We start from the raw sequence: 6,657 nt of genomic DNA, 5'->3' as shown, positions 1-6,657 counted from the left end.
TATCTTGAGAAAGTTTGATTAGTCTGAAATTTAATTCTTTGACAACAAAAATCTTTACTGGAACATTTTTATGTTATGACAGGTAGCTGCAATGAGAGAATCAAGAAATGAATTGGTGCAGGTGAGTTGCTTCTGAAAAGCAAAGAAATTTGGCCAAAATTTTCACCAACTCCTAATGCTTCTCAGGATTAAAAGTAGATTTGGATACTTCCTCTCCCAGTGTGACAGTAGAGCTAGGACAGGCGTCCTACATGTACCTCACTTCCCTTTTGCTGATCTGCGATTGGGTTCAAAAAGCGTTGCCAATATTCATACTCATATACTCTTATTTCTTTCCTTCTTGGTAAAACCCTACTTAACAGCCCTTTCCCTGCTGTTCTATGCACTTCTGAAGGTCGTTTTGCCACTTGCTCCTCTGTTAAACTCTCTATTCAGTTGCGAACTTAAATTTCTGGTATACTTTCGCGCACAGCACAGAATGTCCTCAGTGACCTTTCATTTTCCTGACAACTATAACAGGCCACAAAAAATCAACAAGCAGCAAAGAGCAGTGGAGAAGCTAGCTTTCTTAATGTAAACACAAATAAGAATTCAGACTAGAAAAACGCAAGGAAAAATGTTGGCATTCTCTTTTCAGGGCAGCTGGATATTTGAGGAACCAGCAATCTCATGTTTGCCTCAGGAAAAAAAAAAAAAGGAAATAATCAAGGTTTCAAGCACACACCCTCCAAAATTATGTAAAAACATGCTGAGCCAGCCTACTAGCAAAGACACAGCCTGTGCAATGCTGTTCCCATAACATTTTGTACGTTCTCGCCTCACGTGACACAGCAACAAAGTCGAAGTCCTGCAAGGTCTAACCTTGCTGTAGCCACTGGATCTGAGCTGGGACTGCCACCTCCTCCATACACCCCCAGCAGCCTGGCACCTGCCCTCTCTGTTCCTCCAGCACCTCACACGCACCCCTTTGCCAGCTTAGGCAGAAAGCTCCTGAGAAGCCTGCCCGACGTTCAAAGCCCGAGAGCGCAGCAGCCCACCCTGCTTGCACGTGAGCGACCACAGCCACTGTAAGCCAAGCTCTGCCACAGGGTGCTCACCAACCTAGAGTCCAGGCAGTGGCAAACTGATTGAGATCACAGGTGGTCTATATCTACGGGCTTCTTGTATTAGCTCTGCTAAATTAACTACTCCTTTCTTGATGGCTCACTTCTGTAGATGTAGGATGTTAACAGTAAAAGCCACACCTTTCTATGGCCACTGCCATTTTCCTAGCTTTCTTTTGCATGAGGAAAAAAACAAACCAAACCAAACCCCTCTAATTACACAGGCTCCGCATTGTTTCCATTAGGAATATGAAAAACACCTGCAGAACGTTCTCTCCTTGCTCCCCTCTTTCCTCCAGAGGTTTCCTTTTATCACTCCCAAAGCTGTCAAGCTTCTTAGGAAACAATCGGGCTTGACAGTTCTGGGGTTAAGAATAATATGTTGTCATCTTACGTCCCAGCAGACACGCACTGAGCAATTTATCACAGTCCAAACAGCAGGGTTGTACTATCTCATATTAAATGCAAGAGCCTTATCTAAAAATGTGATCCCATGTGTGGTTAGTGAATTTGGTTTGAAATACCATGTATTTATTCAGATCTTTGTTTCAGTGTTAATCCTCCATCTGACAGCACCTCGGATCTCTTTGCTAAACATTGCTATACAAATGCCACTTTATGCTAATTAAAATGAAAGATTTCAGCTATTGTTTATTTATTAATTCAACCAAGATGCTTGTAAATAAGACAGCACCAGGGCAGGGGGATGGGGAAAGAAAAAAAAAAAGCTTGCATTAGACTTGCAAATTATGTCTGTAGGGTGTCAACTTTGGTCCGTGGAAATTAATGGTTTGTAACAGAGCTAGTTATTTCCTCTTAGATTACATCATTTATTATAGACCAATTATAAACAAACAGTAACTCTGATACAATTACAACTATAATAAATACACCAAAATATAACATTCTTTTGTGGATCACAAAAAACATAAAAGCATAGCTGGTGGAAAGGATTATCTAAAATTTCACTAGCTTGGGTAGTATCATAGTATCATTGTAGTAACACGGCTGCTATTACTGGGATATGTAAAGTAAAGTAGTTAATGATATATTGTCTTTATTGTGTGTAGATCCTAAGGGATTTTCCCTGTCTCTTGCTCTTCATTTCCACCATCTTTTTTTATATACATATATGTGATGTGTGTATATATATAAACTAACATACACACTCCGGGTCTGCAGTATTTGTCTCTGTAGAGGTTACACATAAGGTTTGGCACAGATTTTTCCTGTCCGTTTGCACCTGACTAGAGCAGCACTTTGTATGTTTCTTCTCTGCTGCATCGTGCTCCTCTTTTAATACAAAAATCAGGAGGCAATGACAAGGAAAGCACAGAGCTGACAGCAGAGGATTGCTCAGCTTTGGCACTTGTCCACTTTACCAGCTCAGAGAAAAAGATGGGTGCCCAGCAGAGCAAACCAATTCTTTTTTCGCAATGTATTCCAAGGAGATTACTAACAGTCAGATCACCTACAGCATAGGTTCTGATTAATTATTTGAGAGAAAAAGAGGACAATGAAAACTGTCTTGAAGCCTGAGCATGAAACTTCATGATATGAAAAAAAAAGGTCATTTGCAGGAGTGGGATTTTCAAGGCCTTGAAAGGCCAGCCTAACTCTTAAGGGACATTCAAATGCAGCAAAGAAATCCAGACTGAAAACAAGCATAGAAACATGAGTCTCTTTGTCTTCCTGCCAGCCAGGACTACTCAGTGTCACAGCCATGTTGGTACAACATTTCTCTGTGCTTAGTCTAAGGAAAAGACAAGACATGTCCACCCGATGAACAAGGGGAAAACTAATGAAAAAACCCTCTGTATCACAGCCAGGCATGCAATATTATCCACCCATGGGCTTAAGAAACAACCCACTTGTATACCTAGCAAGTATGCTGCTTTCCTACCCATTTTTGAGGAACTTCTCCCTGAAAATAAGACTGAATTTATTCTTCTTCTTCCTTTCTGGATTGCAAATCTATTTAAATTTATCGGCCTTCCTTTGAGCTCCTTGGCTGTTTTGTAGCTCCTCAACTAGCTTCTTCTAGAATGCCTGTTATTAAGACAGGTGGGTCCTATTTACTAATGTCCTTAATTACACAAGGGGATAACACAGATCCTTTGTCTTACATAAATAGAGAAGCAGTACAATGATAGTCCCACAACAAGGATTTTATCATGGTTTTCAGATAACTGCCTTCACCAAATGAAGTTACATCATAATTCTACAAAAGGATTTTCTTAAAGAAGAACCAGACAATGTAGTAATTTTGTATTAGTATATGTGTACCTAGGTATGAGAATTCAATTCATAACTTCTCTGCATGTTTACTTGGAGCCAGAACTTATAAAGAGGACTGATCACTCACCTGAGCTGGCTATCACTATGGTTTCTTTTATCCTTGTGGCTCTTCTTTCATCTGAGTTTCTCAGTCTGTTACAGATTTGTGTAGAAACTATTGAAAACTGCAAATTGCCGGTTTTAATATGAGCCAGGAAAACTTCAGATACGTTTCCTTTAGGCACTGCTGGTCTCTAAAGTGTTAATGCATTTGTTTCTCTCTAATGAAGAAGTCACTAATCAGAATGCCTTTACCGTATTGTTTTGTATTCTATTGGCATTTTATATAAAAAAACCCTCCTATATTCAAGTATATTTTATCACAGGGTGCCTTCAAGCCCAATCCTCCAGACTAGAGCAGTATTTTATTGTTAATGTTCTCATTTGGAAGAGAGGATTAAGGAAATTTCTATGAGAAAAGACTGCACAATGAAGGGATCAATAAAGCGACTAAATGTTGAGAATACTGAAAGCAGGACAAATCAGTCACATCTTGCATGAAGCTAGGGTGAGCAAAGGGCCTACAGCAATATCAGTGAGAGACAGGAGACTGGAAAGGCATCTCTAGTCTTGCTATCTTGGCTACGTGGGAGAAAACTCTTCTTATGCCTGCCCATGGTCTATGGGTCTATAGCTTACCTCTGACTGGATACTTGAGTGATGGGACCACCATGACCATCTTTTTCTTCAACGTTTAAACTTTCTAAAAGTTTGACACTTTAGCACTGTTTTTACTAGCTCTATTTGCGTCAATTATCTTAACACCCTTCTCCTTCTGTGACCTTAACTGAGAACAGTGTCCTAAGGCCTGAATCTTAGACACATGTAGCCTCCAGAGAATAAGATGCACAAATCATTGTAGCTGTAGTTTTCGCCTACATACACTGAAATGAACACAACTCACTATTCAGCTCTATAGCATAAGATTTCATTGAAGTCATGAAGGCCAATTCTGCCCATGCAGAGTAATTGCAATACGGGAATTTAAATTATTGGCAAGGATTTTCAATATCATTGAAAATGAGGGGTTAAACATGTTTCTAATAACAGGCTAAATATAGAATAGGAAGCAGAAAGCAAGGATCTGAAAATGACAGAGTGTGTAAGAGACACAGAGTTGCCAACTAGAGTAAAGAGTAAAGAGAGATTCAAATAACAAGGTTAGTAGCCCAGTTCCTGTTTAAATGACTGTGCTGGCCTACAATGAAAATAAAGGTGATTAAAGCAGTCCCAGCTCCAATTTAACGTGTCATACTCCCTTGGGAGCGTAGATCAGAGCTTCCACAGCACTCTTCTTAAAGTGCTTTCAGGCAGAGAAGATGGTTGATGGTGAACCAAACCCTTTCTCAGAATTAAAAAAATACTGGGGTGGGGAGGCGGGGGGAACTGAACAAAAATCCAGTGTAATTTCCTTGCTTTGTCTGAACTGGTACCAAAATATTTTTTATAGACAACAAAAGTCACTGCAGTGAAAAAAAAAGTCATGTTATAACAAATACAAACTGAACCAATGTTTAATGAACTGGCAGAAGAGAGGGTAAGTAACAAGTAGAAATATTTCCATGGGTTTACACATCTTCTGGTTTTCGACAAGTGCAAGCAGAAGAAAGACAACTATCAATTTTAAAATATGTATTTAGAGGCTATAAATGTTCACATGTATGTGCCTGAATTCAGGTGTTGATAGAGTTGATTTTTTTTCAGTGTTACCACCTAGTTTCAGAATCTACTCTTTACTGCTCAGATCTTCTGAAAATCAAGCCCTACATTTGTGTGTGTGTGAGCAGATTCCTACTTCCACCATTGAAATGGATTTTTGAACGGAGTTGGAAATCTTCTCACAAAAGGACTATCTCTGTCTCTGCACATTCTCATACAATGAGGTAGCTGAATAACAATATCCCACAACAGAATTGAAAAAAAAAAAGAAAAGTTAACTAAGAGACGGGATGCTAGCCTGGACTTAGGAGATATTTGGCCACTTCCTTTGTTGTGCTGGAAGCATTCTGTGTGAGGAGCATTCTGTGGTGATGAATGGAAATGTATCACTGTCTTAGATAGGGTGTTAGCAGAGGTTTTCATCTGAACCTCCACCCCCAAATTTCACTGATAAAAGTCTTCTAGGTGTCCTGCTTTTTGGAGTTTTCTTGCAGATTTTTGTCTTATTTTAAGACAACAGGCAAGCAGAAAGACTATCTTGTGTCCTCTGTCCTGAGACAGATAATTTAATTTTTTTCCAGAGGTAGCGAAGTAGAATCTGACCTATAGTTGTTTGAGATTAGAGCCATTCAGACAGAATTGTGTTGCAGCATAGTTTAGAAAAGAAAAATACCTCATTTGACCTAGTAATTGTTTGAAGAATGCAAAGTGATTTCTAAAATTGATGCAAGAAATTCTGGAAGAAATTCTGTTATTCTTACCTTGGAAGTAAGTCTGATCCTGTACAGTTTTCTCAGGCTAGAATCCCAGTGACTTCAGTAGATTGGCGTGGCTTAATACTCAACACTACAAATATCACACATACGTAATCTTACAGATGTCATTTCCTCAAAGGGAAACTTGATAGGTGAAGTGAGATGTGAGAATAATGAGCATACACAAGCTATTCTGAGTATTCAAGCCATTTTTGCAGTCATCTACTCAAAACAAGAGACCTTAAAATCAATGGGACACTACAAACAAACTGAGGCAAAGTATCCAGTCCATCAGCAAACAGAAATAAACACCAAGATGTTTCTTATGCAGTACACACATGAGCCAGTATCAATATTGAAATCTTAAAGTCAGTATCCACAAACAACAAACCCCTAGCATTTAACTGAACAACATTTATGCTATACCAATGCAAGGAAGCTTGTACTCTGTATTTTAATCTTTTATTTTTTTTTAACAATAAAGGTGAAGCTAAAAATCCAATACATTAATTAATTAAAATAAATTGGGAAAATAAAAGGTGATGTGTGTAGTTGGTATTGGGTTTTTTTAGTTCATTTGTTATTTAACAAGGAGGACCTCTGAGTCAGTCATACATTTTAGTATTGAACTAGGTTTCCATGTGTACATAAGTCAACAGTCTTTTAATGGCTATCTGTAGATCAAAAATAGCTTGAGGTGAAACCTCAGTACATGATATTCAGAAACAATAGTTACCAAGCTATCAGTGTAGCTATCAGCTACACTGATCTGTATGTTCCATATTTTAGCTTTAGGCATTTAA

Source organism: Haliaeetus albicilla, chromosome 3 (assembly GCF_947461875.1).
Source record: "Haliaeetus albicilla chromosome 3, bHalAlb1.1, whole genome shotgun sequence".
In the NCBI taxonomy this organism is placed as follows: Eukaryota; Metazoa; Chordata; class Aves; order Accipitriformes; family Accipitridae; genus Haliaeetus; species Haliaeetus albicilla.
The sequence above is the reverse complement of the archived record's forward strand: the minus strand, read 5'-3'. Positions refer to the sequence as shown.